General features: G+C 44.8%; 1 protein-coding gene across 5 annotated transcripts in view; it reads right to left on the bottom strand.

Annotated features, from left to right (window-relative positions):
- Positions 1-24,207, bottom strand: part of SCAF8 (SR-related CTD associated factor 8) — a 222,746-nt gene that overhangs the window by 21,154 nt on the left and 177,385 nt on the right. For all 5 annotated transcript variants that reach the window (XR_001177198.2, XR_006606800.1, XR_006606799.1 and 2 more), the window contains one exon: positions 13,957-14,045. The gene's annotated coding sequence lies outside the window, so the exon portion shown is untranslated. The remainder of the gene's footprint in view (positions 1-13,956; positions 14,046-24,207) is intronic.

The following is a 24,207-nucleotide window of genomic DNA, read 5'->3' on the forward strand; positions in this document are numbered from 1 at the left end:
TTCTAAACGGAGGCCGAGGGATGGCACAGACTGTTTCATATCTCGGGATGCGGAGGGAGGGAGACTTCTGTGCTCACTCACGGGCTCTTCCTACAAAACGAGGGCAGAGTCTGTCCATGTCTTGGGGGGGTTGCATAATTTATATCATGACTTGCCTGTAAACCTTAATCAAAAATCTGCTCAGGTTGTGTGAAATGAACAACAGCTGAGTAAAACAGCTTCATGGTAGAGTTCTCTCCTGAATATAAAATTGATCAGGAAGATAAATCTAAATACCATTTTCCCACCTTGAATCCAAGATATAGATAGAAACTCGTAAGTCCAGGCAGCCCCCTAGTTTAAAACACTTAAGTGGTATCAACTAAGCAAGAAAAATTTTGGAAACACTGTAGCCCTTTCATGAATTTTGTCATTAAAAACATTCCAATATAATTAAGGGAAAATCAGTTTAAAAAAAAATTTTTTTAGAGAGAATGCACATGAGTGCACTTGTGAGGGTGAGGGAGGGGCAGAGGGAGAGAGAATTTTAGTCAAGCTCCGCACACAGCCTCTATCCCTATACAGTGCTTGATCTCACAACCCTGAGATCATGACCTGAGCCAAAATCAAGAGTCAGGCACTTAACTGACTGAGCCACCCAGGGCCCCAAGATGTTTTTATTTTATTTTTATTTTTATTTTTCTAAAAGATTTTATTTTTTTGAAAAAGATCTCAAGTAGGGGCAGAGGCAGGCAGAGAAAGAGGAGGAAGCAGACTCCCCGCTGAACAGAGAGCCTGATGCGGGGATCAATCCCAGGTCCCTGAGATCATGACCCGAGCCGAAGGCAGAGACTTTAACCAACCGAGCCACCCAGGGCCCCAAGGTGTTTTTAAAGAAGGGTTCTTAGGGGTTCCTGCAGTAGCTCTGTTGGTTAAGCATCTGACTCTTGATTTTAGCTCAGGTCATAACCTCAGGGCCATGAGATCGAGTCCTGAGTTGGCTCCACACTGGGCATGGAGCCTGCTTGAGATTTTCTCTCCCCCTCTGCCCTTCCCCAACTTGTCTTTTTTTTTTTTCCTTTTGTTGTCTTTATGTTTTAAAAATATTTTCTACACCACTCCTTCAGGAGGGGGAAACTAGGATTGGAAAGGGTGTCAATGGACTATGGCTAAATATACCAGTTTTAGGAGAAGAAGGCCATATGAGGTCCGTCCAACTATTGTGCATTTCTACATCCTCAACACATGGCCCTATCCTGGAATAACCTGGGCACTCTTAAGTGTTCAATAAATGGATTAATACATGAATGAATCACTTAAAATGATGAACTCAGTCACTAACAGAACAAAGGACATTGTTCATGAGAAAGAAGACGTCAAGAAAAAATAATTAGAATTAGAGTCTGAAGGCATAATTTACTTAAGACGTATTTCTGTTGTGCTAATCCTATTCTTTCTCTCTGCCTTAATCTCCTGGTGGCCACTGTTTGTGTCAGATGTGGGAAGGTGGTGTAGACAGGAAGGGATAAAAGTACTGGCCATCATGGCAGGAACCTGCTTCGTGTCTTCACGTGAACAAAAAAGGTGCATAAAGATCATTAATTCCACAACTTCGCTCTGCAGATAAAGAAAGTGAGAAAGCAAATGACCTGAGGAAGGTCCGTCCTTGGCCCAACCAGCTGAACACAGCAATATTATATCATTATTTATTGCTTTGGGAGGGGAAGGGTTATGTGTTGCCACAGGAAACTTATCATAGACCTAGCTGATATCAGCTCCCCACCCCAAAGGCTGGGTTGGGTTTGTTTAGTTTGACTCAATTGATGGACTGCTTTTGCATTGATTTTAATGAGAAAAGCTCAAAAATAATACTCTCTCTCTCTCTTCTTTTTAGAGAGAGAGTGTGTGCATGTGTGTGCACAGCAGGGGGCAAGAACAGAGCGAGAGAGAAAGAGAGAGAGAGAGAGAATTCCAAGCAGGCTCCATACCTGGCACAGAGCCTAATGTGGGGCTCGATCTCACACCCCAGGATCATGATCTGAGCCAAAATCAAGGGTAGGACACTTAACCGACTGAGCCACCCAGATGCCTCTCAAAAACAACACTTCTAAATTTTACTCTGAACAATAATGCCTGGCGGCATTCTTGCTGGAAAGGCGGGTGTCTGATCCCAGTGCTTGAGATTCTATTCTGTGGACCTGCCCTGAGACTAAAAAAAAATGGGAATTTTTACAAACACACACAGTTGATTTGGATGTAGAAGCTGTACGCTGGGACACTGTCCCAAAGCGCCTTAGCTCAGCCAACAACTGAAGCAACACTTGTGGGAAGCCGTGCTGACTGATTCACGGAGCTGGAAGTAACATGTGTACATCGTGTTTTGCAGGATACTGCTGTCTCATCACTGTTAGAGAGACATGTTCAATGATATGTAATTATTTGCTGGTAACAAGTGCTGTATTCAAAACCATTTATTTTTCTTAACCATTTGACACTTTGTGAAAGTCGAGCTCACTTCCCAAGACCAAGCCAAATGCTGTGCTCTTAACATGATGGAAAGACCAAGAGACGCCACCAAGACTTCCCTTGAGGAAAGCAGCCCAGCTGGTCCAGCTTGGCTCACAACGGCATCCCTGGCACCCCACACTTGCTGAACACATAGTAGGGGCATGAAAAAAATACGTGTTTGTAAGTTAATGCAATACGAAGGAATATGAAACAGTGGAACATTTGGATAATGCCTCTGTGTATGTAAATACCAAATACTTGTAATCATAAAATTGATTTGTTCTTTGTTAGAAAAATAACGGATACATTTCGAGAAGCAATGAACACGAAGTCTGGGAGGAAAGGGAAGGCGAGAAATCCAGGGCTGGAGAGGAAATGTGACCTTTCTTCCTGGGATCTGTCTCTGTTTCTGATTCCCTAAACTTTCCATTACTCTAACCCACAAGTTTCTGCAAGGCTCAGTGTATTTTAATTAAGCCCCAGTGATGAACAGACTTGCCAGCCTCCATGCTGGTTTGTGGCACGGGGCTTCAAAGCAGGGTCTAGAGAAAACAGTGAGGAGGGGACCCCAGCTCGCCCTCTCATTAGCAGTTCGCATGACCCTCCCACAAAACAGAAGCACAGAATAATGGAGTTAAGAATTACCCTGAGTGGGTATAACGGTACGGAACCGTGGGCCTTCCCCTGCCTTTCAGGATCAGCATTCTGTGCTTTCTTTGCCTGTTTTGTGCTCTCAGACGAAAGGTCTGTCTGTGTGACTCAGGCTACGAAAATGCTTCACTTGGCAGCCGACGTGGGTATTCCCCACTCGGGCCCCAGCGCAAGTCCAGGAGAAGTAAGAAGGCCGGCCCAGTGCCCTCCCCCGGTGCCATCTGTAATGGTCCGATGGCCTGTGCCAACAGCCACCGTGGAAGATGGCGGCTGGAGGGAAAGTGTGACCTGAGCTAAACTCTTCTCAGAGAGGCAGTGTTTTAAAAGTGGGTGGGCTTGACTGCAGGACGGGCTTTCTTTTTCTTTTTCTTTTCTCTTCTCTTCTTTCTTTTTCTCTCCTTTTCTTTCTTTCCTTTTTCCTCTTTCTCGTTCCCTTCCCTCTCGTACTCTCCATTCCTGTCCCCCCCCCCCAGCTTCCCTTTCTTCCTTCTTTTCATTCTCTCTCCTTTCTTTTCTTTTTCCGTGGATCCTCCCTCTGCCAATCCTCCTTCTCCCCTTCCTTTCTTTCTCTATGGGTCTCTTGGGAAAATAAAACGATCAAAAATCTCAAAGAAATATTCAACTGGCCAAAAAAAAAAAAAAAAAAAAAAAAAACAAAAACGACTGGCAGAGATTTCTGTGAACAGTGTTGGCGTCTCCCCAAATCTGTCGCTCTCATCCACTCAGCCCTTTCCTGTCAGTGTGAGAGACACGCGGGTGGCTACCATGAAAAAATATGGAGAATCGAAGAGAAAATTCAATAAGTAACCGTTGCAGGATTGCTGCACATACAGTCTCATCTGCAAAGCGTCACCCGATGGGAACCCGCAAGGTCCGGGCATGTCACGCACATGACCTCCCTGTACCGGGTACCATCCTTGGCTGCCACAAAGCACTCAAAGGTGTTGGCAAGATAACCTTGGTTCAGGACATTGAACCATATTATACCTGAAATATACTCTGTGGAATGATTTTTGGACTCTGAACACAATTATGACAGTCGCCAACGCTGCCAAGTTTACCAGGTAAATAAGGAAAAAATAAGTAGTTTAAATATTAAACCCTTCAGGTTTGGGGACAATCGCCTCCTAAAATGAGCCCAGAAACTAATTTTCCACTTGCACATATTCATTTCACAAAGAAGGGTGGGTGGGTTTCAGTGAACAGGTCTCCAAAGATGGCTTCAGTGCAGCTTGACAGCCATAAAGTTCAAGTCCAGGGGGTAAGTTGATATCTTTATGTTAGTCGAGGTGAGCATTTGCTGATGTGTTTTAAAGGGGAATTCGAGAGGATTTGGAGACAGCTCCAAGCTTGCGTTTCGATTTTTGGAAGTCATTTTGCTCCTGAGTGACAGTCGTCTCAAATCATCCTCAGTGTCCCAGCGCTGTCATCTGTGAACAGGTGCACTGAGTTGTGGCAGGTAAACGCCGAGCGCTCAGCCCAGAAAATTGTCATCTGAATGATTTACATGCACGTCTTGAGCTCCATCAGGCACTAGAGATGGATGCTTTGCTAATACATCCCCCATTTGTCAACATTAATTTAAGGCACTTGGAGTTGGCAGCCAAGAGCATACTTTTCAAATAAGCAGCCAACTTTTCTTCTATTAAATCTTTAGGAGAATATATTACCAACTTCTGGGAAATACCATTTGCAAGAAGCTGAGCTGGAGTGGGTTGAGGAATTGGCAGTAGAAAGCTGCGGAGCATGGGTACATGTGTGATTGGCAAGTCAGTTGGTCCCGACAAGGCTTCCATGGTGGTCTCTGCCCAACCACCACCCCTGGGACCTCTCGGGCTGCCCCGTGGATGGTGCCACTCGGGAAGGATGACCGAGAAGCACCTCAGCAACAGAGACAGGGTCAGAGTCTGTGTTCAGAGAAGGACTATGAAATGAAGAAGAAATTCCTGGGCCATGAGCTCTTGAAATTTATAATCCAGCTGAAAAATAAGATGGTGCCCAAGAGAGCATAAGCAACATGGCTGAGCAGCAGGGAACCACGTACCAAGAGGTGGGACAGAACTCAAGAAGAGAGGGAGAGCATGTTGGAGGAACAGGAAAGGTGGTGATGAGGCAAGCTAGAGGCCCATGACCTGCAGAGGAGGGGGAAGGGCCCCACGCGGGTCATTAGGAAGGACAACGGTTGTGGTGGGACATGGAGTGCCCTGAGGGTCAAGCTGGCAATGGGCTTGTCCTCTGGGCACCCTGGGGCACCAAAGTTTTCTGAAGAAGGGAAAAGAAGGAACCAAAGTTTTATAAAGATTACTACAGAGGCTGAGCTGTATCAGAAAGCCCGGCAGCAGACACAACTGTCAGGGTATTGTCGTCATCACCAAGGCCCACGGGGTCGAGTGACAGGAATGCACTCCTACGTGCACTCGAGGAGATCCACTAAGAGAGTGGGAAGAAAATATCAGCATTCTTATTTGCATTTACCTTTAAAAGTGCTATGTTTTTTAGTGTATATTTTATGTATTTTAAATAGTTTAATAGAACCTTCGTATGTTACCAACTGACATGTGTCCCTGCCGAATTCATGTACGGAAGCTCCGACCTCTAACGTGACTGTATTTGAAGGTAGGAGGTAGGAGCTCTCCTCTCTCCCTCTGCATCCCCAGCCTCCCCTGGCCCCCGTTCACGCATAGAGAAGAGCCCATGTGAGGACACAGTGAGAAGGAAGCTGTCTAAAAGCCGAGAAGAGAGCTTTCACCAGAAACCAACCCTGAAAACGCTTTGATCTTAGACTTCTGGCCTCTAGAACTGTGGAAAAACAAATGTCTGTTCTTTAAGCCACCCCGTCTGTGGCAATGCCAGCAGACTAATATGATGTTTAACACATAAACAATTTAAATCTGGAAGATTGAGTTATATCTCAATTAAAAAAAAAAACTTTTAAAATCTGAGGTCCATATATGAATATATTTTGCTAATGTGCATGACCAAAAAGTTCAGTGGAAAAATGCTCCAGATGCTGGGCACCCGGGTTGAGATGGCAGTGAGTGTTGGAGGGAAAATAGAATCTCAGTAAACCACTGACTGGAGGATATGAAGGGAAAGGAAGTGCGAATAGAAGCTCTCAATTTTCAGTCTAGGAGACAGGAAGCACTTCTGTATCCCTGTCAGAGGGGGGAGGGCAAGACTTGATCCCACAGGAGGGTTGGAGAAGCTCAAGGACCACAAGCTCTTGTGGAATTCGTCGCGGACTGCCCTCCGAATAAGAAAGAGAAATCACCCAGTAGTGCAATTGCAGGGTCATAGGGAAGCTCTATTTTTATTTTTTTTTTTTATTTTTTTTTTTTTAAAGATTTTATTTATTTATTTGTAAGAGAGAGTGAGAGCGAGCACAGGCAGACAGAGTGGAAGGCAGAGTCAGAGGGAGAAGCAGGCTCCCTGCGGAGCAAGGAGCCCGATGTGGGACTCGATCCCAGGACGCTGGGATCATGACCTGAGCCGAAGGCAGCTGCTTAACCAACTGAGCCACCCAGGCGTCCCGGGAAGCTCTATTTTTAATTTCTCGAGGAATCTCCACACTGTTTTCCAAAGTGACTGCACTAACTTGCATTCCCACCAACAGTGTAAGAGGGTTCCCCTTTCTCCACATCCTCTCCAACACATGTTGTTTACGGTCTTGTTAATTTTGGCCATTCTAACTGGTATAAGGTGGTATCTCAATGTGGTTTTAATCTGAATCTCCCTGATGGCTAGTGATGATGAACATTTTTTCATGTGTCTGATAGCCATTTGTATGTCTTCATTGGAGAAGTGTCTGTTCATATCTTCTGCCCATTTTTTTTATATGATTGTCTGTTTTGTGTGTGTTGAGTTTGAGGAGTTCTTTATGGATCCTGGATAACAACCTTTTGTTTGTAGTGTCATTCGCAAATATCTTCTCCTATTCTGTAGGTTGCCTCTTTGTCTTATTGACTGTTTCCTTGGCTGTGCAGAAGCTTTTGATCTTGATGAAGTCCCAAAAGTTCAATTTCGCTTTTGTTTCCTTTGCTTTGGAGACATATCTTAAAAGAAGTTGCTGTGGCTGATATCGAAGAGGTTACTGCCTATGTTCTCCTCTAGGATTCTGATGAATTCCCGTCTCATGTTGAGGTCTTTTATCCATTTTGAGTTTATCTTTGTGTATGGTGTAAGAGAATGGTCGAGTTTCATTCTTCTACATATAGCTGTCCAATTTTCCTAGCACCATTTATTGAAGAGACTGTCTTTTTTCCACTGTATATTTTTTCCTTCTTTGTCGAAGATTATTTGCCCATAGAGTTGAGGGTCCATATCTGGGCTCTCTACTCTGTTCCACTGGTCTACATGTCTGTTTTTATGCCAGTACCATGCTGTCTTGGTGATCACAGCTTTGTAGTAAAGCTTGAAATCAGGTATGCCCCCAGTTTTATTTTTGTTTTTCAACATTTCCTTAGCAATTCAGGGTCTCTTCTGATTCCATACAAATTTTTGGATTATTTGCTCCAGCTCTTTGAAAAATACCGGTGGAATTTTGATCGGAATGGCATTAAAACTATAGATTGCTCTAGGCAGTATAGACATTTTAACAATGTTTATTCTTCCGATCCAAGAGCATGGAATGGTTTTCCATCTTTTTGTGTCTTCTTCAGTTGCTTTCATGAGGGTTCTGTAGTTCCTTTTTTTTTTTTTAATTTTTTATTTATTTTCAGCATAACAGTATTCATTATTTTTGCACCACACCCAGTGCTCCATGCAATCTGTGCCCTCTATAATACCTACCACCTGGTACCCCAACCTCCCACCCCCAACCCCTTCAAAACCCTCAGATTGTTTTTCAGAGTTTCCTTAAGTACAGTTCCTTTACCTCTTTGGTTAGGTTTATTCCCAGGTATCTTATGGTTCTTGGTGCTATAGTAAATGGAATCGATTCTCTAATTTGCCTTTCTGTATTTTCATTGTTAGTGTATAAGAAAGCCACTGATTTCTGTACATTGACTTTGTATCCTGCCACGTTGCTGAATTGCTGTATGAGTTCTAGAAGTTTGGGGGTGGAATCTTTTGGGTTTTCCATATAAAGAATCATGTCATCTGTGAAGAGAGAGAGTTTGACTTCCTTGCCAATTTGAATACCTTTTATTTCTCTTTGTTGTCTGATTGCTGTTGCCAGGACTTCTGATACTATGTTGAACAAGAGTAGTGAAAAGAAGGGCCATCTGTACCCCAATGTTTATAGCAGCAATGGCCACGGTCGCCAAACTGTGGAAAGAACCAAGATGCCCTTCAACGGACGAATGGATAAGGAAGATGTGGTCCATCTACACTATGGAGTATGATGCCTCCATCAGAAAGGACGAATACCCAACTTTTGTAGCAACATGGACGGGACTGGAAGAGATTATGCTGAGTGAAATCAGTCAAGCAGAGAGAGTAAATTATCATATGGTTTCGCTTATTTGTGGAGCATAACAAATAGCATGGAGGACATGGGGAGTTAGAGAGGAGAAGGGAGTTGGGGGAAATTGGAAGGGGAGGTGAGCCATGAGAGACTATGGACTCTGAAAAACAATCTGAGGGGTTTGAAGGGGTGGGGGGTGGGAGGTTGGGGGAAGCAGGTGGTGGGTATTGGAGAGGGTACGGATTGCATGGAGCACGGGGTGTGGTGCAAAAACAATGAATACTGTTACGTTGAAAAGAAATAAAATATTTAAAAAAAAAAAAAAAGAAAGAGAAATCACCAGTAGGGTCAAAGGAAAATGGGAATTTCAGGGCCACAGAGCTCAAAGGAAGAGAGACTGTCAAGGAGGAAGATAGGTTGGACAACGGCCTCAGGGAGATCAAGCGGAATGACCAGAGAAATACCTTTCGGAATTGCACGGAGTCACTGAAGACTTTCAGAAAGTGAATTCACTAGAGGGGAGAGAGGGGACATTGGACGGTAGGGGGTTAAGAAGGGACAAATGGAGAGGAAATTAAGGCAGCAAGTAGTGTTTGGATTTCAGCCATGAAGATGTCAGTATCAGAGTCGGAAGTGTGTGGGGTGGGAGGTTGGAATGTGGGAGCTTTCCCCCTTTATCTTGGACCCCAGAGGCATTCCCCATGGCTAGTGAAACAGTGGTACTGGGATGGGAAGAGGAATAGGAAGTCGGGCTGGCCAGGCAACAGCAAAGTGTTCCGTCCTGTCCCAGAACCTTCCAGACAGCTCTGGTTTTGTGTGTGAGTTTGTGTATGTGACAGAATACAAGGCAGTTCCAATTTTGTTAAAGCCAGAAGGGAAACACAATTCTTAAATCCACACACTGATTAGAAATCTAGAAATAGCTCCCAGACTTCACATCCTACTTGAGAGTTTAATGTCAGAGGAAGATCTGACATAAATGGCGGGAAGAGCTTGGGGTTCAGTTGGGTGTCAGTATCAGGTCTCATCCAGCAGCACTCACACACCCAGAGGACCATCCATTTCAGTATTCTGACTTTGAGTGGGTGGAAAAGTATTTACCACCTATTTCACGAGTGTGCAAAAGAATTCAAAGTCACACGTGAGAACTAAATGATATTTATAAAATTCTTTGAGATCCACACATGAAAGCTGCCGTTAAGTACAGAGTGTGATCAGCCAATAACAGGGCACCCTGAGCAAATCAGATTCTCCCAGAAAATAAACCATGTCCTGGGAATAATTTCAGTAATTCTGGGACCCGCATTAAACATTTTAGCTGAAAACCAATAATAACTGATAATGCCTCAGTAGTCAAGCTTTCCGCCTCTAGAATTATCTTCCTCATTCACATCCTTGGACATTTGTGGGCCTCATAGAGAACATTGACATCTGTCTGCTAGAATCATTGATTGCCAGTGCTAGAGCTATCTCCTAGTCCAGCCACCCTTTTGCTCATTTAACCCCTCTGTGATCCCCATTCTCAGCCTCTTCCATCTAAAGACAGTTTGGAAGTCCTTTTAACCATCCTTTCCATCTTTGCAAGCCAATGCTTACTTAAGGCTTCTGCTGCCTTAAATCTCTTGTCTTGTTTATTCCTGCTTATTTACTCTTCTCTGTCTGTGTTTTTTGTGCATTCTTCAAAATCAAATCCCACTGGTGGGTCCCCAGATTTCTTGCAATAATGGTTTTTGTGCCTAGCAACTTGCCTGAACTTGACCAATAAAACCTGACCTGACCGCAGGGTCATGGGGCTTGTAGATATCCTCAGAGAGCGGTTCCGCTGGCCACTCAGTGTTAGGTGATGAGGTTCTAGCTGCGTGAGCTCTGCTGTTACAGCGGCAGCCCCTGGCTGAGGCTCCTTCTGAACTACCGGTGTCGGAGCACGACTGGTTAGAACAAACTGACGATGGGGCTCAGGGCTGGCTCTCCGTCCTGGCCTTAGCCACCTCTTGCCCAGATGGTTCAATGGACTTGCCAATGGCCTTGGTTAGAAGGGGGAGGGGCCGAGTGTGGATGGCTCAGGATAATCACCAGAAAAACAGATCACAGCAGCACCCCCATGACGGATACCTCGGGCTGGAGCCTTACCAGGGAAAGAAGACAGTGACAGGAGAGACAGGAGCCTTGAGAGAGAAGGTTTCGCAGAAATACGTCTTGGCGAAGGGAAGCTTGGAAGGGTGACGTGCAAAGAGGAAAGAGGGAAACTCAGAGATTGCTCAGGCTGTGCCTCTCGCCGATCTCCTTCCGTACTGGGACGCCGCATGCAGATCTCCCATGCATGTTTGAAGAGAAGCTTTTAGAAACCCTGGAGTATATGTGTGCAAGCTTGGCGGCAGACAGTTACAGGCAAGTGTGTACACGTGTGCTTGTGTGTGTGCACGTGTGTGTGTTTGTAAGGTAGGGCTGCCCATAGGGCAGGGTGGGTGGCCCTTGTCTGTTTCTTCTCCACTGGCTCAGACGTTCAGGTGAGCAGGCGGGGCTGGAATGGGGAACCGGCCCAACGCAAAGACAGGATCTACTCAGTGCGCACCCTTGAAATCTCAAGGAGTTCAAAGAGGTAACAAAAGGCGCGTGTGCCCAGTGTGAGTTTGATACACGTGAAAATATACACACAACAGTTTACCTTCCAGAATTTTTCAGCGCAAATGAGTAAGCTGGTCCTAACACCGTGACAACAGAGAATGTCAAACCGTTAAGCTCCAGTCCCTCAGTGGGCATGGGAAAATGGTTTATCTTGGATCTGTGAGCAACCATTAAGGCAATGAGGAAGTCATAGAAGGAGGAACCATCCAAAACAAAAGTTTCAAGGTCACGGAGAATTTTTCTTCTCATCCAAGCACAACAGAATCTCATGAATGTCAGACCATGAGCACAGGCTGGAAAATTCCACAGAAATGGAATTTTCTAGATGTGAGATCGTCATTCCAGAGCTTCAGTTCACAGAGGTTTTCACCTCAAATTAATCTGTGAGGATCACACAAGCAGCTGAGGGGTGCTCTTAAATTAGAGCACTTCACAGAAAGAGAGCAAAATTGACTATCGATCTTACCTTACCTGAAACCAGCCCTTTTTTAGGAATTTGGGGGGGAGGGGAGCTAATCTCCAAGAAGACCATTTTCATTTTAGCTCAGTATTTGACTTTGATATTCATATAAAAAATTCAATAGCAATACATTTTAAAAGAACTTATTCTCAATCTACCTAAAAATGACCCTTATGGGGGTGCCTGGCTGGCTCAGTCGGTTAAAGCCTCTGCCTTTGGCTCAGGTCATGATCCCGCGGCCCTGGGATCGAGCCCCGCATCAGGCTCCTGCTCAGTGGGGAGCCTGCTTCCCTCTCTCTTTGCCTGCCTCTCTGCCTACTTGTGATCTCTGTCAAATAAATAAATAAAATCTTAAAAAAAAAAATGACCCTTACGATCGAGCCCCATATCGGGCTCTCTGCTTGGAGAAGCAGGGAGTCTGCTTCCCCTTCTCTGCCAGTCTCTCTGCCTGCTTGCGATCTCTGTCAAATAAATAAATAAAATCTTTTTTTTTTTTAATGACCCTCATGTTTTTTCTATAGGAGTGGGAGGTGCTTTGGTCTGAATGTTTATGTCTCCCCTCCCCAAAGTCATATATTAAAATCCTAACGTCAAGGTATTAGGAGGGGAAGCCACTGGGAGGTGACTGGGTTATGAGGGTGGCGCCCTCCTGATTAGGATTAGTGGCCTTACAAAAGAGACCCTGGGGAGCTAGCCTGCCCCTTGTACCACGTGGGGAACCCTGGGAGGGCAAAGTTGCGAGGAAGCAGGCTCTCACCAGACACCAAATCTGTGCGGCCATGACCTGGGACTTCTCAGCCTCTAGAATTGTGAGAAATAATGTGTATTGCTCCTAAGCCATTGAGTTTAAGCATTTTTGTTATAGCAGCCCGAACAAACGAACACAGGCTTTATAGGAACCTAAAATGGACTTCAGAGACCTCTAAAGGGCCTATACACTTACAAGCATCTTGAATCAAAGCAGTGGTGATGCCTTCCCAGCCTGGCGATCCTACTGTTTAATGAAGAGCAACTGAGGAAACCCCTAACATTTCACAAAATATTCTACTTCCATTCAGTTTTCTTCAGCCAAACGTTCTAAAATTTCCAGAAAAGAACCACTACCTACAAATCACTGGTGTATTTGCCCGGCACTTCTCTTCAAGGGAAAACGCCCAGGTTCATTGAATTTAGTCCTTAGTGAGCACTAGTAATAGAACGTACACGGCTCGTCCCACTACCTGCTACTCTCTGGTACTGCATACACCTATTGCTCTCAACATACACAAACCCTGTGATGTACGAAATTTTGTGACCCTCATTTTATAGAGAAGGGAAGTAAGGTGGGAGGTGGTCTAACCCAGTCAGAGGCAATAGAACTGAGATCCTGGGTAGTGAGGCTCCAGGGACTGTGCCCTTGACCACTATGTTCTACCACCTCAAGAGTAAGGGAGTCCTAGACTAGAAAAGCGCCCAGTCCTGCAGGAGGGCGAGAAAAGTAAAAGGGAAACATGGCCGCGATGTGGTGAGTGTAAGACGGAGGTATGTGCAAAGGCTTCGGGCATACATGGGAGGCAGCAGCCTGGAATGGTGGGTTCCAGAAAGGCTGCCCAGAGGCACTGTCACATGAGGGCATCTTGCGAGGTTGGGGGAAGAAGGGGCTGGAGATCACGCCAGATAAAGATGGGTAAGAGCAAAGACACGGAGGGACCCAACGCATGACGGATCCCAGGGTGAGAAACAGATGTGAGCGATGAGGCTGAGGGGGGGGGTGGGGACTGGGTCACAGAGCCTTGAAGTCAGGTTGGGAAGCTGGGTTTAATCTTGAGGGAGATGGGAGCCACTCAGGGCCATTCTCAGGGGAGGGCCATGGTGGGACAAGCGTCTGTTTTACAGGGAAGGTAGAGCAGGCCACGGAAACTGATCAGAATGTCAACGCAATGGGCCAGATGAGCCCGGGAGAAATGAGCTAGGAGAAGGCCACTGCTGACGTCACCTTCTTTTGCTCTCTACACCAGCACCCATGTGACAGCCCCTGAATTGTATGGAAGCTCAATCCATGCTCATTTTGAAAACAACAAAGGGAGTCCTTTCTAAGACTTGGGTGGGGGGAGGGGAGAGCTTAGCTTTCTGATTTTCTTCTCCATCAGAATCTCTGTAGAGGGCAAAGCCTAGAGAGAGCACGCAAGAAGCTTCTGATACCCTCTCCACACCAAGCATTTGACTTTTCCTAGACATCTGAAAACATTGTAAATTTAAGGCCAAAGCAGGTCAGATGTTCCCTATCACCCGGCTAACTTCAGGGCAGCTTGCACTTAGGAGCTGGTGGCCAATGGAATTCGCTACTGACCTTCTTAAATTTAATCCAGACAGCCAGAGGGGAGAGACTCCATATTCTGCTAGGCTTAGAAGCTCCATGATCCTCTGAGCCACTCTGTCCTGGAAAGAAACAAGTTGGTTCGTTAAATCACCTGCACGTGAATTATAAATTCCCACCACATGAAATCAAATGCTCACATTTCGTGGACAAGATGAAGTACGGTTCCAGAACAAATTACAGTGACGATTTGTGCAAAATCTTGATTTTTGAGGCTTAATTGATCTCACTTAACAACCTGACTCGTTGACCCTCAGGCCAGTGAAACACTGGTTGAGAGCTTCTACATGAGAGTAGCAAGAAACTGTTAGAGGAAAGGGTTCAGGCACCGTACTTGATTCAGACTCTGCAAAGGCAATAGGTTTCCATTGGACTGTTATCTCCTCAATGGCCAATGCACTCCCGGGAGCATAAAATGAAGGACTCCAAGGTTCGTGTTTGGGATCACAGAATTTCAAGGACGGGTGAGATTCTCCTTTTCATAGATGAAGAAGTGACACCTGCAGAGGCTGCCCCGCCCCCAGTTACTACTGGAATCAGACGTTCACCAACCAGTGTCTTTCTGCTACGATAGAATTTAGTACCTCTGAAGTGAGAGCTCTCATAAAGACTTTTGAGTCACAAAGCCTTCCATGTTCATGTTAAGTTTAAACTTACTTTATAAACTTTTTAAAACGTGGAAGTAATTTTCATTTTAGAAATTCTAATAAGCTCAAGTCTTTACTTTTCATGGAGAAATGAGTCCCAGGCCAGGGTAGGACAAAAAGCACTCCCCCCTGTGACCTTCCCATAGTTTCAACCTGTTCCTGGAGGGCACTTTGTCCCTGGCTCCATGGCAACTCAGAAAAGCTTAAAGTACTTCGGCTAGCTGAGGCCTTAGGCTAATAGACTTCAAACCCTCATTACCTTTAAAACACACACACACACACACACACACACACACCAACACACCCCCAAAAAACTGCAGCACAGTCAGACAGTGAATTAAAGGGGCAGCTAGTCTAAAAATCCTAAAGAAACATGTTAGTTGAGCATCTGTTGGAGTTAAGCCCTGTATTTCCTCCCTGAAATACATATCTCACTCAGTTCTTAAAATTGCCAGGCAAGGTATAAAGACTCAGGCTGAGTTCCTCCCCCCAGCAAATATTTCCCTGAGCATCTGCTCCACGCCAGGCACCAAAGTATACAAAGGAGATATAGACATACGTTGTTTCCTGCCTGCAGTGAGGTCACTGTCTAACAGGGATGGGGGAGACGGAGTCAGGTGCACTAACTAGCATGGTGTTGTTCAAACAAAAGCTTGAGACTTGTTACATGATCATGAAATTAATGAAGTGGGTCATTATCAGCATAAAGAAAAACAAATGAATGAACAAATAAATAAAGTAGAAGAGCAGGGCACAGAGTAAGGAATGTCAACATGTACGAGGTAAGGAAACTCCCACAGATGGACGTCGTGTATCTGTATCGATTGTGTATATGTCTGTGTGCACTGGTTTGCAGTGTAAGATAGATTTCCTTCTGTGAGAAAAAGTGCGAAAGCTCTCCAGTGACAGAACAAAGTGACAAGTGCTCTATGAGAAGTTCATGCAATATGATATGGCGAGGGCAAAGAGGAGTCAGCGAGTGTCCTGTCGGTAGGTAGAACTATTAGCACCTGGCTCCAGAGGGAGAACTTCTCCTAAGAGTGAAGTTCTTTTAAGGATGGGATGTCCAAACCTAACAATGCACAGCATTAGGACATGCTCGGTAAGGACTGGTATGAAGCTTCCAGGACTAGAGGTAGGGGTCTCTTCTGCAACACTGGAAAGTGGGTGGGTACCTCAGTGGCCAAGAGAGGGCACAATATTAGTTCTGTGTTTGCACAATGCAGCCAGGCTCAAGAAGAGGTAATTAATCCTCAAGAAGATGGAACCCATATCTAGCCCTGATTGCTAGAGGTGTGCGAGCTGCTGGAAGGTCCACCAGCACCAGCTAGGTCTGGAATGAATTCCCATCATCCTACTGTGGAGAGTGAGCGAGAGAGAGCCCCTGGAGTCTGGAAGGAGATGCGAAGTTGGAGGTGAGGCCCTTTTTGTGATCTTACGCTCAAGAGCAGCGCCCCCTTTGGGATGCCAGGTTACTGCAATCTCCCTTATCAGGATCAAATCATTAAGTTTTCTATTCTTTTAATACCTTCAGATATTCTAGATACCACGTTATTGTTTGAGGATCAGTGGCAATCCACTAGACTGCCATGCAGAGATACCTTCATCAGGTTCTGAGTGAGGATTCAGGTCAAGAGAATTAAAGACCTTCCTATGTGAGGCTCTCCGACATGGGAATTAAGTGACTGCAACAAGACATAGCTCAGGGGCTACCCTACAACCCAGCGATCACACTACTGGGTATTTATCCTAAAGATACAAATGCAGTGATCTGAAGGGGCACGTGCACCCGAATGTTTATAGCAGCAATGTCCACAATAGCCAAACTATGGAAAGAGCTTAGATCTCCATCAACAGATGAATGGATAAAGAAGATGTCACACACACACACACACACACACACACACACACACACACACGATGGAATACTATGCAGCCATCAAAAAAGAAATCTTGCCATTTGCAATGATATGGGTGGAACTAGAAATTATTCTGCTGAGTGAAATAAGTCAATCAGAGAAAGACAATTATATGATCTCACTGACATGAGGAATTTGAGAAACAAGACAGATGGTCATAGGGGAAGGGAGGAGTAAATGAAACAAGATGAAACCAGAGAGGGAGACAAACCATAAGAGACTCTTAATCTCCAGAAACAAGCTGAGGGTTGCTGGAGGGGAGGGGAATGGGAGGGATGGGGTGGGGTGATGGACACTGGGGAGGGTATGTGCTATGGTGAGTGCTCTGAATTGTGTAAGACTGATGAATCACCGACCTGTACCCTGGAAACAAATAATATATTATATGTTAATTTTTTAAAAAGTAGCTCAGGGAGCAGTCAAATCCATTATTTATTTTGGTGATTTGGTTTTTGCATATTTATCATTTAATAAGCAATGACATGGCTTGATGTCAAGATTAATTATTATGTATATTATTTAATCCACATTTCCCTTGTACAGACTTGTGATAATAAAGATGACAAAGTTTTTGTTTTTTTTTTTTAAATAATCTCTCTACCCAATGTGGGGCTCAAACTTACAACCCTGAAATCAAAGAGTCACATTCTCTACCAACTGAGCTCGCCAGATGCTCCCAGACTTACAACAAGAACTGGGTACTACAGAAAATAAGTAGCCCCCCAAAATATATAGAAAACTAACAACTAGATGTCTATGTTTTTGTTTCCTCACCTATCATGTGTGACAGAACCATACAAAAAATAAGGTCTTTCCTAAGCACCCCCTTTGCTATAGGTGATGGTTAAAGAAAGAATACTAGCATATGTTGAAAGCAGAATAAATAATTAGGGTATGAATATTTATTCTATTAAAAACAAATTAAATAGTTGATATCAAAGTGCTTCATGAACTACATGGTATTCTGTAAGTCCTAACCCTTTTTAGTTATTATCAATGCCAATAAATTACTGCCACGTAAAAAGTTAAAAGCGTTAGCGCCCACAAGTAAGTAACATTGTATTTGATGCTTCCCGAGTATGTTGTTTTTCATACATCTTTAGTTTTAAACCAAGGACTCAGGTGTCACTAACATTTTCAAGGGTTAACAATAAAAAGGCAGAAAGTTTAATAAATAATTGTTCCTCGTTAAGAGAAGTACAGATCGACTTTGATCAGTAACAATGACCTTCACTGTACAGATAGAGAAGTAGAGGGATTTGTCTGGCATCACACAGAATCAGAATAAAAGTCAGACCCCCTGTGACAGCAGAGTCCTTGCATCTTTTTTTTTTTTTAAGATTTTATTTATTTATTTTGACAAAGATCACAAGTTGGCAGAGAGGCAGGCAGAGAGAGGGGGGAAGCAAGCTCCCTGCTGAGCAGAGAGCCCGACGCAGGGCTCGATCCCAGGACCCCAAGATCACGACCTGAGCCAAAGGCAGAGGCCTTAACCCACTGAGCCACCCAGGTGCCCCCAGAGTTCTTGCATCTTAACTTCTAACCTCACTCATGATCTTGGTTGTTTGTCTGCTTTTTCATACACAGCCAGGAGCTGTTTTCTATTCTTTGTCCAGAATAGAGATGGTCATATGCAGTGTAACAATTATAGATCATAATCACACACATCACAGAATCAACGGTATCATAGAATGAAAAGCTCTCCCTGAACATCAGCCAGACAAATTCATCTTTTCTGTTGCTAAGTCGAGATTCACAAGTTTTTTGGCTCCTCAGCGTTTTAAATTTTGTTTTGATTTGTTTTTGGTTTTGCCATGTTTTAACTAACATCAGGTGTCACAACCTTGTGTTTGGGGGGAAAGTCTCAAAATAATATCTCACACAAGAAAGGTAACTAAAGTGGGTGTGCTGCTGGTATAATTTAACTTAAATATGTTAAGTTCTACTTAAAGATTATTCAGCAGGTAAGTTTTATGGGGGTGGAGGAAGTAGCTACACTTTCAAAAAGTAGTAAAAGATATATTCAATGGTTTTAAATGTGTGAGATTAAACTTCCTAATCTAGAGATGTACATTTGGGTGGTAAAACTATTAAAAGTTAAACCCAGGGGCACCTTGGTGGCTCAGTTGGTTAAGCAGCTGCCTTCAGCTCAGGTCATGATCCCAGCATCCTGGGATCGGGCCCCACATCAGGCTCCCTGCCCAGCGGAGAGCCTGCTTCTCCCTCTGCCTCTACCTACTTGTGCTCTCTCTGTACCTCTCTGTCAAATAAATAAATAAAATCTTAAAAAAAAAAAAAAAAAAAGCTAAACCCAAGGAAATATTACCATAGAAGTTCAGCTGAAGAATTGCTTGTAGGAGAGGAGGGGGCCTGTGATCGGGGTGGAACACCCGGAAGGGACTTGCAGGGTAGTAGCAAAGTTCTATTCCTGGACTTGGTTGGTGTACCCTTACGGTAATTCATAAACCCACGCACTTGATCTGTGGGGCTTTCTGTATTGGCAGGGTTTTTTGTTTTTGTTTATTTATTTTTTTTCTTTCTAGACCAAAGGGATTTTCATAAATAAAGTATTTGTTTTAAAATTTGGAACTAACAATACATTGATCAATTACTTGTTGTTTTCAGGTCTGGTAGGACAGAGAGAAAATGAAAGCATATGTTCCCTTTTAGGTTTTAATCAAGTTCGGAGCAGCTCAGAATTTCCTTTCTCAGTAGGCATGGTCAAGATAAACCCCAGGCAAATTCTACGGAACAACAAACCAGGGCCGGCAGTCCCATTTACAGCAGAATACCTGGGTCTGGGCTCCCAGCCAGCACAGCAAAGGCCTCTGCGGTACCTCCTGGCCTGGGTCCACGGACAGGAAAAGCAAGCACGTTACAGAGGACGCAAGCCGTGGTTATGCAATTCTAGTTCTCCGGAGTCTAACTCCGCTCCTGTTTCTGTGGCTGAATAAAATGCTTTGCCCTCTCTGTTTATTTGCACAGAGGGCTGTTCAACAGAGGGGCCCAAAGGGTGGGGGAAAGGCATGGCCATGCGGACTAGAATGATTTCCAATCACAATAAACACGCCCAAAGAGGGAGGAAGATGGCAAGTGATATACTTCCCTTCTAACATTCTGTAAAATAAATGCAGGGCCCTGGAGGAGGCAGCCTGACATGTTTCCACTGGATGAGTTAAGCGTGGAGAAGCACGACGCTTTGCGCTCTATCTGCGCTATGCCCAGGCCCCATTCCAGACCCCAGTATGGCAACTGGCTCCCAAGGGCCTGAGAATCTGGACCCCGTCCACAATGCCAAGCCACCTGGGCTGCTGGGAAATTCACGAGGCTCCCATCTCCTCCATCGGCCCTTGGCAGTTGGACATCGAGGAAGATGCTCCTCTCTGACACATTCTGCCAAACCTCCCTCATCTGCCAATGGAGTCGCAGACCACTGAGCAGTGCTGTGATGGCTTAGATGTCCCAGCCACGCCAGGCCACAGCTGGGACCAAGCCAAACCTACATTCTGGTCTGTGGTCACATTTTGAAGCGATTTCCCCAGAAGCATGTGAGCCAAATCCACACAAACTTTAAGTAATATATAATTGTTGGGAAAGAATAGGGGGGATTATCTTTTCTTCGCCGGCTTCTATGAATTCCTCCCCTCGAATGGCTAAGTCCACGTGTCACTCCACATTACTCACTTTGAACAATACGCGGAAATGCGGAGCACCAAGGCACAGGACACACTATACACTGTGAAGCCATAAAACGTAAACACCAACAAGAAGCTGAATTCTCCCATTGCTGTCCAAATGCAGTATAAGAGCATAATCCCTCAAGTCCCATAAAAGGAGAAAAACTTCTCTCATTTTCGATATGAAAAGACACCCTCCCCCACCCACCTACCACACATCCAATACTAATGACCTGGCCATGGAAGGGAAAGTCTATCAAATTCCCATCTTAGAGAGCTTATTTATTTGTTGTTCAAAGCAACCGTCCATGAGTATGTTGTGCTGAAGCATAAGAGGGATATACAATAGCTTTACACGGTGGTCTGTTGCTATTACTAATGTCCCCTAGAGTTGTGCAGTGCGCAACCTGTAAGACTACATATGGCAGCCCTGATTATTCTTATAGCATCAGAATATAGTCTTTACTTGTACATTTGCATATTATGGGTACTATAAGAGTAATATTTATATTTCTTATGCCATATAAATCTGTTCCTTCTGTCACATACCCATGTACATCCTATTTGTTTATCAACTCTTACACACTGTTTCATTATTCTAAACCAACAATACTAAGCTAATTATGTTTAGAGCCTAAGTGTGAGGTTCTTTCTCTTTTTTAATCTTTGAATTATAAATCTACTTGAAAGTCAGACTGTTTCACCTGAGTTCACTGGGATCATTGATTTTTCCCTCCTTCCCATTCCACTGGTCACCCAAATTGGAGCTGGATTCTAAATCTACCTTATAAATCTCTCTCAAGTCTCTACCCTCTCAAGCCTTCTGGTATCTCCTCCAGACCATTACAGTAGTTTTTCAACTGGCCTTCCAACTTCCAGTCTCTTGCAAATCAGTCTGTCACATTATAGCAATAATTTCTTCCTCAAACACAGATAGGTTAAGGTCACTCCTCTGCTTTAGAACATTCAAGGGCTCTATACTCCCCAGGAGATGAAGTCTAAACAAGTCTCTGTAGTACCTGACCAGTCAAAAGTCCAATCAGCTCATCAGTTGGGGTTACAATGACTTCCAATAGCAACCAACATCCAATCAAGCATTCGTTCAGTGAAAATCCATTTGGTCCTCTAAACAGCTCAGCGGGATGGAGATGTTACTAGTGTCACAGTGGTGATCATTTTGCAATATACAAAGGTCTCAAAGCAACACATCTGGGATGGAGATGTTACTAGTGTCACAGTGGTGATCATTTTGCAATATACAAAGGTCTCAAAGCAACACATCTTAAACTTACAGGATGTTATGTATCAATTACATCTCAACAAAGTTGGAAAACAAAGTTACAAATAAAGATGGCTTACACACACACACACACACACACACACACACATACACACAGTGGGACTCAGAAGAACTGAAGAAAAGTAGTAAGACCCATTCCCAGACCTCAGGGCGTAAATAGTTTGGCCGGAGAGACCAACATGTAAATAAGCAATTCTAACTAACCACTGTGAATGCAGTGCGGCCCCAAGCTGCGGTGCTAATCTCATATCCAGCGATGTTCCTGGCCATAAGTATTTGCTTGTTTTTTAGGGCTGCTTGTTTTTGACTTATACTCTAGCAAATTCTTACACTGCGCTGCAATCATGTGCTTTAGTGTCTCTGCTCTCTGCTACACTGAAGGCAGCCCCTCTATTTTAAGAAGGAGCTGTGACTTCTCAGCTCCTCTCCTACGACTTGGCCCACAATGCAGAATGGTCCATTTCAGCAAGGGAAAACCGGGCCCCCAGGGCTGGAGCCACTTCCCATCCAAAGCAGGAGCTCAGTTGGTCCTGCCTCAGCCCCTGTTTCACTCCTGTAAGCCTGTTTACTCCTCAGTGTGGTGGACGATGTCTCGGGGTGGCTGAGCCCAGCCCAGGCCCTCAGTGTGGCAGAGGTGGGGGGAAGCACCAGGCAGGGACACCAAACTCCTAACAGAGTGGGTTCATTGGGCTTCCCTGCACAGCAAAAGATCCCTGGCCACTAACTCCAGTATCTCTTGCTTCTTGAGGTCAGTAACTAAGAATCTGGGTTCCATGGTTTCTAGAAGTAGTTCCCTTTGCCCGAGGCCATTATGTTAAGGCAACTGGCATAATAAATATGAAAGAAGAAATGAGGAATCATACCTGAAATTAAGTACAAATGACTTCCTTCTTTCCTTCCTAAAGATGGAGAAACTAACTTGCATGACTGATAGATGTCATTTTTATATACCTGAATATATTATTAAACAGTCCATTTAAAAAATCCATTTCAACGAAGTGAAATTAATTTGTCATCCATTTCAATCCACAGACGTTTATTCCGGGGGTGCGGGTGGGTGGGGAGCGCGGAACGCAACTCCCTCCAGGCTAAAACTGGTGACTTCTTCAAGAACAATGAATGGACCAAAGCCCAAGCAACTGAAAGACAGACTGGAGTGTGTATGTTTGCAGAACAGTGTCCGCACATAAATATTTACAAATACAAAGAGAGGTGGCAAACATGGAAGGAGACGTTTGCCCTTGAGATCGGCCTGGAGGGCAGGGCTGGGGCGGGAGGTTTGGGCAGAAGCGGTCATCCCAGGTGCTTGCCCCAGCCCGCGGGGGCAGCAGTGGGAGGTATGGTTTCTTGCCCAAAAGCTGGGATTCCCCAGCTCATCGCTGCATGACTGTGAAAGCTCCCCGTCTGCTCAGTTGCCTTCCCGTGGAAAGGGGGTGGAGAACCTTACACGCTGGGTGCAGCCTCTGCCTGCTCCTGGAGCCGTGCACTCGCTGGGACCCCGATCTCACTGGCAAAGGACGGGTTAGGAGCCTGCTCCTTCCTTGAAAGATCTGACGTGCTCCTAAGACAGGATTCAGAGACCTGACCTTCTCCTCCTTACTAAGCCAGCTCCGTCTCTGCTCCTCCAGGGGCTGGGGCATGGGGCTGTCAGGCTGCCTCTGCCTGCAGGGCCTGGCATCGGCCAGGTCGGAGTCACTAAGTCAGGATCTTCATCTCAGAAAAGAGAAAACTGGGATTCACAGTGGCTTACCCAAAAGATGTTCAGTAAGTAAAAGCCATCATGGTAAGTTATGGAGAAAACCAAAGAAATGCCGTTCAAGTCTGAGAAAAGCACATTTCAGAGCAGTGGCTTCCCCTCCGCCCAGCCGAGGCCCATCCGAAGCAAAATTGGCTTTCCGTTCCTGCTCTTAAATGAAGTAAACAGCCTCGCTTTTTAAATTCATTACGTAAAATCAGCTCCAGAGAAACAAGGAGCAGGGACTAATAAAGTCTGGGGGTGGGAGTTTCCAATCTACCAATCTGGCATCTCTGAAACCCACAGCCTTTCAAAAAATTCAAGGCGGTGTGTGCCCGGAGAGCAATTTCGTCTTGGAGAGAAAACCCTGTAGTTGGGCAGGAAGAATGTAACAAGGTGCAAGGATCAGCATAAATTTCAACTTCAAAAGGAGAATAATCCCTGTGTCCAGATAAACAACCGGGTCCCCAGATTGGAGATGAGTCATACCCATCCTCAGAGGCTCCCCCAAGCCACACATTCCTCTTCTGTCCTCCACGGGCATTTGCATACATCCTAACCTAAACCAGGGCCACTTACAAAAGGGCTTGTGTTTAACTTTATTCTATTTAATTCCAGTGCTTTCTTCCAGCTACCCAATCTGCATGTAATTAAAATCATATGGCAGCAAAGGTTGAATGGTATGAAAAGTTTTACCCTATGTATACAATTGACTAGCTGTAGAATTTGGCGTGTCTGCAGTGATCCCATTAAGTGGGGCGAGCCTGGCTTATTTTGGAGTATACGTTATATGTTTTGGATCAGTTCTGTTTTTCACTTCTACTCATGCTGTCTGTGATGCTTAACCCTTTGTCAACAGTCTCCAGGTTGTGTTCCTGCCTCTCCACAATGAGGGTCACTGCACCCTAGCCCTAGAACGATTTGTCTCCTGGGAGGAAGGCTCCTT

This window comes from Mustela putorius, unplaced genomic scaffold, assembly GCF_011764305.1.
Source record: "Mustela putorius furo isolate JIRA1106 unplaced genomic scaffold, ASM1176430v1.1 tig00000450_pilon_pilon_pilon, whole genome shotgun sequence".
Lineage (NCBI taxonomy): Eukaryota > Metazoa > Chordata > Mammalia > Carnivora > Mustelidae > Mustela > Mustela putorius.